The 12921-nt window shown below is 60.0% G+C and overlaps 1 long non-coding RNA gene across 1 annotated transcript; it reads right to left on the bottom strand.

Annotated features, from left to right (window-relative positions):
- Positions 1-146: 146 nt before the first annotated feature.
- Positions 147-5609, bottom strand: LOC140611149 (uncharacterized). Its single transcript, XR_012012481.1, has 3 exons — positions 5377-5609; positions 3859-5131; positions 147-3614 (listed from the first exon to the last, which is right to left on the bottom strand). It is a non-coding gene; the product is annotated as an uncharacterized lncRNA (long non-coding RNA).
- Positions 5610-12921: the final 7312 nt, after the last annotated feature.

Here is a 12921-nt window from a genome sequence, read left to right as displayed (position 1 = left end):
CCCCGCCCCCGCCCGCCCCGCCCACACGCGCACGGCGGGGGCGGGGCCGGGGGGCCGGAGGGGCCGAGTGCGGCTGCGCGCTCGGGCCGTGCGGGGCGGCCACGCGCCTGCGCGGTGAGGCGCGCGGGGCTCCGGGAGGACCTGGAGGGAGGCCGGCGGTTGCAGGCGGGGCTGCCCGAGGCCCTGGGAGGCCCGCGGGTCGCTGGCACCGACCTGGAGCCGGGCCCCGCGCCCTGGCAAGCCCCCAGGATGCCGGCCAGCCTCCCCTCCCGCGAACACCCCAGGGCCCCTCTTGCAGTTCCCCAACCGCAGAGCTGCTGCGGCTCTGCCCCCATGGGTCCTGCAGCCTGCCCGCGCCCCCTTGCACGCCCCGATCCTGGCCCCGGCTGTCCCGCTGCTGCACCCCGACAGGCTCTGAGACCCAGCTGCCTCCTCCAGGGGACTCCCCGAGAGTTTGCCCAGCTGCTGGCAGGGAAGCGGACCGCTGAGGTCTGCGCAGGGCCTTCCTTCAGTCCTGCAAAGGAGCGTTTCAGGGAGACCAGGGACCCTGGACCAAGAAAGAGCCCATTGTGGTTAGGGCCCCCGTGACCCCTGTCCCCGAAGCCCGTGCTGCAGAGCCCTCACCCCGTACCCTGGCCCATGGAAGTGCAAGCTTGTGGGGTGGGCCGACCTGCCTCTCCTCCGGGGCTCAGCTCCTCTGGCTAGAGGCTTCCTGCCACCCAAGGCCAGCTGTCCCCCGACCAGGCCCTGCTGACCTGAAGACGAGTTGTCCGCTTCCAGTGGGGGAGCCTCTGTGCCTCCTGCCGAGGCCACACCTGACTGCAGCCAGCACACCCCCTCCCCGACCTCCTCTGTCCCCTGCGCGTGTGTGTAGACATCCACGTTGGCTCCAGGTGCCTGGGGTGGGGCTGCTAGACCTGCCTGCCCAGAAGTCTCCTCATCCTCCCTCGTCCTGGCTGTCCCCTCCCACCTCTGCCTCCAGGCCAGAGCCCTCTCTGTGCATCCGTGTGGTCACCTGCAGATATCCTGGCACTTTGGCGTGGCTCGTGGCTCGGGTGGGTACAGTTGGGCCACTGCTCCCCCTCAGAGGGCGGGCTCCACGAGAGCACAGATCTGCTCACTGCGGCCAGAGCCCAGCGTGGGGCCTGCACACAGGAAGTGCTCGTGGAACAGGGCTGAAAACAATGGATGTGTTTGTGTGTGCGTGTGTGCGCCCGTGTGCGCTCCTACAGGAGTTGTGTGATTGTGCTAGCTTCTGCAGCGGAGCCCGCACACCTGGAGCCTTAGTACAACAGACGTTGATGCTCGATTCTGGAGACCCGGAGTCTGGGGATCAAGGTCTCGGCAGGGCCACCCCCCCTCTGAGCCTCCAGGGGAGGATCCCTCCTGCTTCTCCCAGCTTCCAGTGATGGCTGGCGGTCCCCGTCCCTCCCCCAGGCCGGCCTCACCTTCAGGTAGCTGTCTTCTCCACCCCTCTTCTGGCGTCACTGCCTCAGGGCGACCTCATCTGAACGAATTACACCTACCGAGGCCCAATTTCCAGATGCCACGTTCAGGGTTCCGAGGCGTGGGTCGTGGACACACCTTTCTGGGGAAGGTGTCCCAGCACCTAGAGTAGTTCTGTCCCCCCGGTGGGGGTGGGCGTCTGGCTGTGTTCGCCGTCACGTGTGGACCTGCGTGGGGTTGCCGTCCACACCCACCACAGGGAACAGAAATGAACAAGGGCCTTGGCTCCCGCCCGTCTTTGCAGGTGCAGCCACACCTCCAGGGTGCAGGCTCGGTCCCGGAGCCTGACCCTGGAGCGCAGCCAGTGGGGGCAGCTGTGTTCCCCAAGACGGAAGCCAGGCCCAGCCCTGGGCACCATGCAGACTGGCTGCCTCGCGCTCAGGCAGCCTGACCACGTGGTCCCCTTGCGGGCACCGCCTAGCTGGGAGACAGGGAGGTGGCCGCTACCTCGGGGGCCTTCCGGCAGGCCTCCTGCTCAGCACGAGTGACCTGGGGGCTGCCCTGCACACTGTGGGCTGTGGAGCAGCATCCCAGGCCCCCGCCCCCTTGACGCAGGAGCACCCCAGTCACGACAACCACAAGGGTCCCCAGACACCGCCCAGTGTCCCCTGGGGGGCAGGCTCACCCCCGGAGGAGAGCCATGGCTTCTGCCCACCCGGTGAGCCGCGTCCTGCGATCGCCGGCCCTGTGCGTGGGACGGTGGGGGCCGCGAGGGGAGCTCACCCTGGTGTGAGTGCCAGGGGTGGGCTGTGCTGCACGCACGGGCGCTTCTACACGGGTGGGGGCACCTGGGATGGGCACACGGCCCGGGCTTCTGTGCCCACCCCGAGCCATGGACGGCACCAGCGGGATGCACTGAGGCACTTGCACTCGGGTGTGTCCAGGGCTCCGCACAGCTGTGCTTAACTGGTCCACACGCACCCCCTGAGCAGGACTGGTCAGAGCCCCCCAGGGGTGCCGGAGCCCCCAGGCCTGAGCACTGGGGCTGGCCTCGGAGCAGGCGCCTGGTGCCTGAGTCACGCTGGCCAGGGGCGAGGCAGTGGGGCCGCCAGTGGGCACGGGGAAGCGGGGGCGCTCAGCCCCGTCCTGCTGTGGGCCTGCCGCTGATCCAGGCGGCCGACCTGCTTCCTGGAGGAAGGCCCCATTCCGAGGAGCTGGGTGCCCAGGGGCCAGGGAGGGAGGGCTGAGAGGTGTGAGCCAGTCGCCTACCCACCCCTCGCCCGCCTCTGACCTGCCTGGGGGTGGCAGGTGAGGCAGGAGGACTAGGCCCTGGCCCCTGCTCCTCACCTGCCCAGCTCCTGGTGCCCGTCCCTGGGAGGCCGAGAGGTGCCATCCCTGGTTCCCGCCTAGGCAAAGGCCAGAGAGCTGGGGGCCAGGACAGGTAGGGCCCTGGACGAGGATACTTTTCAACCCAACGGGTACCAGGGAGGGCAGCCAGCCTGGGAGGGGGCTCAGGGTGGCCCTGGGGGACCAGGGGCCAGTTAGGATGGAGAGGCTGCCTGAAAAAGGCGGACAAGCAGGAAGCAGGGGCTGAGGCCAGCCTGCTGCAGGGGTTGCAGCACTTCCCTCGCTCCTGGGCTTCCCCTCCCGCGCCTCCCCGCTCCCCTCCCCCAGCTACTGTAGGGGGCTCGGGAGGAGAGGTAGGAGAGGTGAAGGGACCCGGCTCTTTCTGAGTCTCTGCCCATCGGGCCCTGAGAAGCCCCTGGCTTCTGCAGGGTGATGCTCACCTATGTCATAGGTGGGGTCTCCCCCAAAACCCCAGAGGAGGCACCAGGCAGGCCCTGACTTCCACCCTAGGGCCTCTGCTTCGCCCTGCTTCCTTTGAGCCAGGAGGCAAGCAGGCTGTGATGGGTGCTGCCCTCTCTGACCACCCCCTCCTTGGCCTGGCTGAGTGGCCAGAGCCCTGGGATCCAGGGGCTTGGGTGTGCAGCGTTCACCTCCTGGGGGGGGGTGCCCTGGGGTGCTCAGGGCCTCCACGACCCAGCAGACAGAGCGCCCAGATTTAGCCCAATAAAATACAGAACACCTGGTTACACGCGAGCCGCAGATAAACAATGAACACTTCTCAGTGAAAGCCCGTGCAGAAGCATATCCCAGGTATTGTTCACCTGAAAATCAAATGTAACTTGGTTCCTGTATTTTACCTGACAACGCGGCCAGGAGGTGATGGTAAAGACCTTTCTCCCCCAACGCTAAAAACGAGGCACAGGTTTGGTGTGGGTGTGTGGGAGCACGAGCAGATGCAGGTGTGTATGTGTGTCCGTGCGCGTTTAGAGAAGCACCGAGCCTGGGTCTGTGCACGCGTGGGAGCAGGGTGGGGGGTGGTGGGCCCCAAAGCTAGCTCTTATGTACCTGGCACCAGCAGGTGCGTGCACACCGGGAGAGAGCAGCGGGCCGTGCGTGGGGCAGGGCCGTGGGGCCGGCGCCGGGGTGTCTGCAGTATCCTCACAAGCCAGTGCATTTGAGGGAAGGGCTGGGGCTCCCGATCTTTACCCAGAGCCAGGCCTGAAACTCAGAGGGGGCACAGGGCTGCCTTAAAGCCCCGCACAGGTGCGGGAGGACCTGGGTCCCTGTGTAGCTTCTAAGGGGTATCAGGGTGTGGGGACCAGGATTGGCACTTGGTGGCTGTAGGTAGTGGGGACACGTGAAGTTGGGAGTCCGAGGCTGGCGCCCGACCCAGCCTGTGCCTTCTCCACGTGTCCCTCCGTGTCTGGCCATCCATGGACAGGAACCCCAAGCCCCAGGAGCTCCCCAGAGAAGCTGGGGTCACGAGCTGGGGCTTCTGGCCGTGGGGCCACGCGGCAGGAACATCTGATGCAAGTGGCTGTAAGTGTCCCTTCCTGCTGACTGACTCACAACCCGCTCCATTCCGGTGGCTCAGCAGTCCTGGGGATGGAGCCAGGGCGGCTGTCCTCCGTGGGGGCGGGGAGGGCAGGGAGAGGAGAAAGCAGGCGTGGGTGTGGCCGGGCGGCCTGCTTGGCTGAGGGTGCCTGGGCGCCGTGGGCCCGCGCCCGTCCTGTCTCCGGGGTCAGCCACCGAGGTGGGGCCGGGTGAGGCTGGGGGCTGGCAGGGCCGGGCCAGCAGGTGGCCGGGGCCACCACTGTGCCCCAGTGACCGCGGATGGGCCCTTGGCCTGTCGTCCTGTTTCCTCTCTGCCCCGTGGGCCAAGACAGTGGACACGCAGGTGGCTCTGGGGAAAGTGAGATCTCCCACTCCTAGCCAGGCCCCCGGTTTCGAGGGGGCTTTCAGGCATGTGCGCAGGTCCTGGGAGGGGCATGGACAGGTGGTGGGGCGGGGAGGGCAAGGGAGGCAGAGGTAGGGGATGCCCCATGCTGTGCCAGGGCCACCACTCAGGTCACCTGCCCCAGGCCCTCTTGCCTCCTGGCCTCTGTCCCTGCTGGCTGACGGCGGGCACGGTGGAGGCTGCTTCCCTGGGGCAGCTCCTGGCCAGGCCGCTCCGGGCGGGGTGGCACCGAGCCCTGTGTGTCCTCGTGACCCGGATGCCCACTCCCCCTAGGGCCAGGCAGAGGGCAGGGCTGGCTCCGGCTGCGGACAGCTCAGTCCCACCGACATCCTGTCCTAATGCCTGGGACCATGGGCATGAAATCTAGCAGCAGAAGGGACTCTGCAAATGAGACATAGGACCCTGAAGTCGGGATTCCCGGGGGGCCCGAGGTCCTCACCAGGTTCCCCCCAGAGGGAGGCAGAGCGGGGAAGCCCCAGAGATGGGCAGACCCGGCGGGCAGACCCCACTGCTGTTGGCGAGGACGCAGGAGGGGCGGCTCTGGAAGGTGGGGGGGAGGGGGCGGGTCTCCCTGGGGCCCTGGACGAAGGGGGTTTTAGCCCGCGGTCCTGTGTGCCGTTCCCGACCTCCACAAGTGTCACAGAAGAGAGGTCGGTCATCGGAGGCCTGGATCTGGTCATCTACAGCCCCGGGGGCTCGCACAGGCCTGGGCGCCCCGAGCTCCCATTCTGCAGATGAGCAGGGCGAGGCCGGTGCAGCACGGAGGGAGGCACGGAGGGCGCTGGGAGGGCGCGGGGACCCGGGCCGGGGCGGCTGGGCAGGGCCCGGGGTCCAGCCTCCAGGACGCCCTCCCCGCGGCGCCCAGACCCCTCCTCCCCGTCCGCCCCGCCCGGCCTCGCCCTGGGGGGCAGGGAGGGCTCGGGGTCCGGGTCGCGCGCCCCGGGCACTCGCGGCGGCCGCGCCTGCGCCCTGGCTCGGGGCTGGGCCCCTCCGCCCGGAGGCGGGAGCGGTTGCCGGGCAACGCGTTTGCGTCACCGAACCTGGCGCGGAGCCCGGGCTCCCGGGGTCCTGGAGCTGGGCCAATAGGATTCCAGGGACTGAGCGCGGGGGGCGTGGCCGAGGCCCGGTTCCAGCCAATGGGGCTGCTGCCCTCCGTGCCGCGCAGGGAGGGCCGCGCCCCTATTAAAGGGACCGTCTCTCCGCGCCTGACTTCAGGACCGAGGGCGCTGCCCGGAAGCCGGGACCCCGGGTCTCCCTGAGCCTCAGTTTCCTCAAGTGCGCATCAGGGGCACGGGAGTGGCGCATCCGCAGCCCGCTGCTTCCCGGAAGGGGACTCCTGCATTTATGCGGCGCCACTGTGTGCGCCGGGGCCAGGACGGCCTTTCCAAGGCCCCTTCCCCACCTCTGGGGCCAGGGGGTCGGTTCCCCAGGACCTCAGGTCTCCTCGCTCAGGCAGGGCCCCCTCGGCTCTCTGCCCCACGGCGGCGAGCGGAGGGTGGCGGTGAAGATGTGGTCCTCGTGGGCTGCGAGGGCCAGTGTGCACGGCCAGTGTCCCGCCACCCTGGGCTCAGCTGGTCCAGGTCCACGGGAACCCCGATCGGGGATAAGAAGTGACCTGGCTGCAGCCCAAGAGATGCCCCAAACCGCTCACTGCCTCGTGTCCCAGGCCCAGAGTGTCCCCAGAGGTGGCCCCCCAAGAATCCGGCTATCTGGAGGGGTGGCAGGATGCAGAGATCTGGGGGCAGGGTCCTCGGTCCTTGTCAGGCTTTGGGATGTGGATGCAGCTCCCGGTGGCCTGCCTTCCTGTCCCTCCATCCCCCCCAGCCCAGCCTCCTCCGACACCATCACCCAGGGTGTCCTGCTCTGACCCTTGTCCCCTGGCCACGGAAGGTCCATGGAGGGTGCCGGCTTTGGGGGACCCTGAGTGGGGTAGATCTGGAAACTCCCAGCTCCGGTTCGGCAACTTTTCTCTCATCTACAGCTAGTTCAAAATGAACCGAAATGAAAAAAGAAAGCACACCACTATCGTTAAGTAATTTCTTTTAAAAATATATGTATACATATTTTTCAAAGACTAAAAAGATACACAGAAAATTTGTATATATATCAAATACGTCTACATATTTGATAGAGAGAGTGCAGAGGGCGCTAAGAGGGAGGGAGAGAATCTCAAGCCGACTCCACGCTGAGCGCAGAGCCCGACGTGGGGCTCGATCCCACCACCCCGAGATGATGACCTGAGCCAAAACCAAGAGTTGGGTGCCCGTCCGATTGTGCCACCCAGGCGCCTCAATTGTTTGGCCCATCACGTCCCTCCCGGTCAGCAGTCCATGGTCCCCACGCTCGCCCAGGGTCCCCGGCCAGTGGGAAGCTCGTCCACGTGCCCAGGACTCTTCAGGGTTGATGGCGGCACCGCTAGGGTGGGCTCTCCGTCCCCCAGGGACCAGCTTGGGTGCTAGATGGCTGTGACCTCGGAGGGAGGGGCCGTGCACCCCGGAGGGGGCGCCTCTGGAAAGGCTTCTCTCCTGGAGCTGGAGCATCTGGAAGGAGCAGCCCCTGAGAGGGCCTTGTGACCCTGGAAGGCGAGTGGTTTCAAGCCACGGGGTTTGGTGGTCTGTTGCGGCAGCCCCGGGAAGTCAGCGCGTCCTGACCGTCCTGACCGCGGGGGCCGCCCGGGGAGGGGCCCGCTGTGGCTCCTGTGGCCGCGGGGACAGAGCAGCAGGTCCGGCTGCCCGGGCCACTGCTGCGGCCACTCTTCAGTCGGGGAGGACGACTCCCCGAGGCCCGCCCGTGCCTTGGCCTGGCGGGCGGCCCACGTCGGGGGTCCCGGGCAGGAAGCTCTGCTCCGCGGGGTGGGGACAGGACTCAGGGCCAACAGGTGCGGGGCCTGTACAGGGACCTGGGCTCGGGCCGCCCCTGTGGGGTCCTGGCCAGTGGTGCCCGTCCCTCATGAGGCCAGCAGGAGGGCCCGGGGCGCGGCGGGCGGGCGGAGCAGCCACAGGGAGGGTCAGCGCTGGGGTCCCCCCAGGGTGGCGGGGCCCCAGGTGGCTGCCTGACTCCGCCCCACGTTCCAGCCCAGGGCCGAAGCTGCATCAGTGTGAGCTCAGCGGACCCCAGGCGGCGCAGCAGCGTGGGGGGCCAGCCTCGGCCCGGGTCTGCTCGGGACAGGCGGAGCTGTTGTCCCGGGGCCCCCCTGAGATCAGGGCTCCCATCCGGGGGCGGGAGGCCCGCAGCAGGGACCAGCAAAGTGGAGCAGCCGGTTTTGTTTTTCATCTGCTGTCTTTGGTTTGGAAAGAAGGGCAGATGGCTCCAGAAATATCTAGGAACGCACCCCCCCTCCCCCGGGCAGTGACCGGCAGTGGCATCAGAAGGTCAGCAGCGTGTAGTGTAAACAGCAGACCTGCACAAACCCTGCCCGTGGCTCGGGGCAGCCAAGGTGGCAACGGCCGGGAAGTCTCACGATCGCACGCAACACACCTGCCACCCACGGCCACGTCCCCCCGGCCGCGAGCAGGAGCCAGGCGTCCACACGCCACCCCAGGGACGGACCCGAGCCCCCGACGCTGGGGAGGGGGCGCGGGGTGATGGCTGATGGGGTCCGGGTCGCTTTTCGGGTGGTGAGAATCTCTGGGAACTAGATGCAGGTGATGATTGCACAATTCTGCAAGTGTGCCAAATACCATCGAACTGCTCACCGCGAGTGGGTGACCTGTGCAGCCTGCCCACGACATCGAATCACGCTGGGCGCAGCAGCAGCCGGCCCGCTGCTGGTCTGTGAAGGAGCGTGGAGGCGGGTCGCGGGGCGGCCGGCTGTCCCAAGACCCCGGGGTCACATCCTGAGCCAAAGGCAGATGCTCAACTGCTGAGCCCCCCAGGGATCCCCTTTTTGTGATTTTTCTTAATAACATTGTCTTTCCCGGGATCCCTGGGTGGCGCAACGGTTTGGCGCCTGCCTTTGGCCCAGGGCGCAATCCTGGAGACCCGGGATCGAATCCCACATCGGGCTCCCGGTGCATGGAGCCTGCTTCTCCCTCTGCCTATGTCTCTGCCTCTCTCTCTCTCTCTGTGACTATCATAAATAAATAAAAATTAAAAAAAAAAAAAGAAATAACATTGTCTTTCCCTAGCTTGTTGTAAAAAGCACGGTGTGTGACACCTGTAACACAGGTATGTGTTAGTGGACTGTGGTGGGGCCGCTGAGGCTTCTGGGCAACAGGAGGCTACCAGCACTTGGGTCTGGGGGACGTCAGAAGCTGTATGTGGATATTCAGCTATGGGGGGGTCAGTGCCCCAGACCACCCCGCGCTGTTCAAGGGTCAACTGTACTGTGTCTTGTATATATTAATATCGCAACTCCTGCTTTCTCTCTCTCTTTTTTTTTTTGTTTTGCAACCCCTGCTTTCTCATGGTTGGCTTTGCTTTGATAAATCTTTGCCTGAACTGCTTTGAACTATTCTATGTCTCTCTCTTTTTTTTTTAAATCACATCTTTATTTGGATTGAAATCACATACCGTAAGATTTCTCCCACTGGAAGCACGCAGCGCGGGGTCTGTACTATATTCAGAGTTGTGCAACCGTGACCACTGGGTTTGTTTGAAAAGAAGAAAGTGTGAAGATATGGGTTTGACTTCCATGTGAGGTTCTCGTGTATATATATATATGTATTTAAGATTTTATTTATTTATCCATGAAAGATGCAGAGAGAGAGGCAGAGACCCAGGCAGAGGAAGAAGCAGGCTCCATGCAGGGAGCCCGACGCGGGACTCGATCCCGGGACTCCAGGGTCACGTCCTGAGCTGAAAGCGGGCCCTTGCCCGCTGAGCCACCCGGGCGTCCCTGAGGTTCTCCTACCTTAACGGGAGGATCAGCCTGGATCGCTGTATCAGGCGGTGGCGAACTTTTTCTGGAAAAGCCTGTGTGGCTATTTTCAGCTCTGTGGGGCCAAGGGGTCTCTTTGAAGCTGCGGCGCTCTGCCACTGTAGCGCGAGAGCGGCCGCGCCATCGGCCAGGGAGCAGAGCTGTGTGCCCATAAAGCCGTATTTATGGGAACAGGCCGCGGGCTCTTTAGTCCATCCTGATCCACAAGTGATGAGTTTGATTCCGTGACCTAATCTTGTGTCATGCTTTCAAATATTCACCCTTGGGGCGCCTGGGTGGCTCAGTTGGTGGGGCACCCACCTGATCACAGGCCGTGATCTCAGGGTTGTAGGATCAAGCCTCCGGTCCGCTCCACGCTCAGCAGGGAGGCTGCTTGAGACTCTCCCTCTCCCTGTCCTTCACCCCAACCCCCTGCTCACGACTGCACACACTCTCTCACACTCTCCAAATAAATAAATATTTTAAGTAAATAAAATCTAAAAAAAAAAAAAATTTATCCTTGCTGTTTTCTGAAATTTTGATCTTTTGTGGAGGCTATTTTTCCTGTCTTTGTCTCCCTAGTTAATCAAAAAGGATATATGTTTTACACTTTTTTGGTGATTAACTATGTGTGTGTATGAATATATAAACATTTATACATATTTATGTGCATTATATGAGCATACTGGACTTAATTTTGCCAGTACGGTCATCTATGCAATGGTATCTATTGATTCTGCTCCTAAAAAAGGATTATGGGGGCACCTGGGGGGCTCTGTCAGTTAAACATCTGCCTTCGGCTCAGGGCGTGACCCCGGGGTCCTGGGATCGAGTCCCGCATGGTGCTCCCTGCATGGAGCCTGCTTCTCCCTCTGCCTGGGTCTCTGCCTCTCTCTCTCTCTGTCTCTCTCTGTCTCTCATGGATAAATAAATAAAATCTTTAAAAAACAAAAACAATAACAACAAAAAACCAGTGAATATATTCAATTAACATGACCTGCAAATGTGGATCTCTGTCTAGAAATTCCGGGAGATTCAACTTAAGATTCAGAAAAGAGGCCAGTTACTAAATGAACTTACAAAATCAAGAGACTTCTTACATATCTCAGAACATAATCATTTAGAAAGTACAATGGAAACAAAAGACGTCACGGAAAAACATCTCACTCATAGTAACAACAACCCAAAATAACTAAGAATTAACTTTAAAAGAAATGTGTGGATATGAAATATCCAGAATAGGCACATCCATAGAGATAAAAAGTGGATTCGTGGCTGCCAGGCGCTGGGAGGTGTGGGGAGGGAGTCACAGCTAACAGGGACAGTTTTTCTTTTTTTTCGTTTTTAGGGTGATGGAATGTTCTGAAATTTGATGGTGATGGTTGCACAGCTGGGCATTGTACCAACGACCACAGAATTGTGTACTTTAAAATGGCAATTTTTACAGAATGTCACATATATCCATTTCAAAAATCCTATGAAGAAAAAAGAAAAGGAAGTGCAGTGTGCAGAGCTGCGACGTGCTGGAAATGACAAAGGGCTGGGCGTGGTTGGAGTAAATGGACAGGAGAGGAGAGGTGCGTGAGGCCACAGGGGGCATGTTCCAGAATGAACCTGGGCCCATGGTGTTTTGCAAATTTACACTTTTCCATCAAAATCATCAAAGCAAAATTAATTAATTAATTAATTAATTAATTATTAAAGTAATCCTGAAGTTCATCTGGACTATGACTTAGAAAATAGACCAGAAAATATTAAAAAACAATAATAGTGAAGAATTGATATTGCCCGACGTTGTAAGTACTCTAACTTCATAAGGTCCATTTTTTATTTTTTTTATTTTTTTTATTTTTATTTATTTATTTATTTATTTTTTTATTTTATTTTTTTTTATAAGGTCCATTAAAAGTGCAGTGGGAGGAGCGAACTGCTAGGAAATGCAGACACGGAGCACTGCGGGAATAAGTAACGTCTCTGTCTCTGGTCTGTGCGGAAGGGTCACACTGTGTGGGAATAGGGGGTTCCTTGTTATTTAAAACAAATTTGTGAGGGACCCGGGTGGCTCAGTGGGTTGAGTGTCCGACTCTTGGTTTCAGCTCAGGTCATGATCTCAGAGTCGTGAGACTGAGCCCCGTGTCAGCTCCGTGTGCAGTGGGGAGTCTCCTCTCTCTCTCTCTCTCTCTCTGCTCCTCCTGGAGGTGTTCCCCCGTCTCTAAGAAATAAATAAAACTAAACTAAACTGTGAAACTTATCTAGTGTTTAATCTTAAAAAAAGAAGAAAAAAGTATAGAGAACCAGAGGAAAACAGAGATGAATATTTACATAAAGGCTTTCCCAGCCCAAGTCTGTAAGCTTGTCACCAAGGGTAAAAAAACATTAAGGAAGATAATTACCAAAACTGAAAGCTCCAAAAAAGGAGAAAAAGTATGCTGAAATAATCATAAACAATGTTAAAGATAAACAAGAAACCAGGAGAAATTTGTGTAACACATGACAGATTATATATAAAAAAGCTTTTATAAACAAGCATATTAAAAAGTCTAGGGGACACCTGGGTGCCTCAGTGGTTGAACATCTGCCTTTGGCTCAGGGCGTGACCCTGGGGTCCTGGGATCGAGTCCCTCATCGGGCTCCCCAGAGGGAGCCTCCTTCTCCCTCTGCCTGTGTCTCTGCCTCTGTGTCTCCCATGAATAAATAAATAAAATTTTACCAAAAAAAATTGTAAAGCTCAATATGTAAAGAGTTTTTATAAATCAATAAGAAAAGATGACTTCCCAATGGAAAAATGGACAAAAGATATAAATCGGGAATATCAATAGTCAACATGCAGTGAGGATGTTTTCCTATCAAATAGGTAAATGTCACATGGCCTAACATCCAGGGTTGGGAGGGGGACATAAGGAAACGGGATCCATGAAATGTGCTGGTGGAAGTGTACGTTGGTGCCCCTACTGCAGGCTATGTCACAACTCATCAAAACGCCCCATGACGTGCTGCCTCTGACACAGACGCCAACCCTGGCATTTTACCATAACCATAATCGGGGATACTTGTAAAGATTTGATTAGAGGAGAATGTATTGTCACTGATGAGTCCTGGGGACCCAAACGGTGCAGGACTCTGCGTGGAGGGAGGTGTGCATGGGCTTGTGCACACCACCCGGCTCCTGCAGGCCCCACTGCCCCCCCTCGGTGGCCACACGCGGCCCCTCCACTCGGGGGTCCGGCGGGAACCAGCATCACAGTCGGACTTAGCCGATGGTTCTTGCGATTCGGCCCGTCGGCGCCTTGACTCTGCTTCCGGCAGCGGCTGC

The sequence above is a fragment of the Canis lupus genome, chromosome 19 (genome assembly GCF_048164855.1).
Source record: "Canis lupus baileyi chromosome 19, mCanLup2.hap1, whole genome shotgun sequence".
NCBI classification, from domain to species: Eukaryota; Metazoa; Chordata; class Mammalia; order Carnivora; family Canidae; genus Canis; species Canis lupus.
Note: the sequence above shows the minus strand (reverse complement) of the source record. Positions and strands in the feature narration are given on the sequence as shown.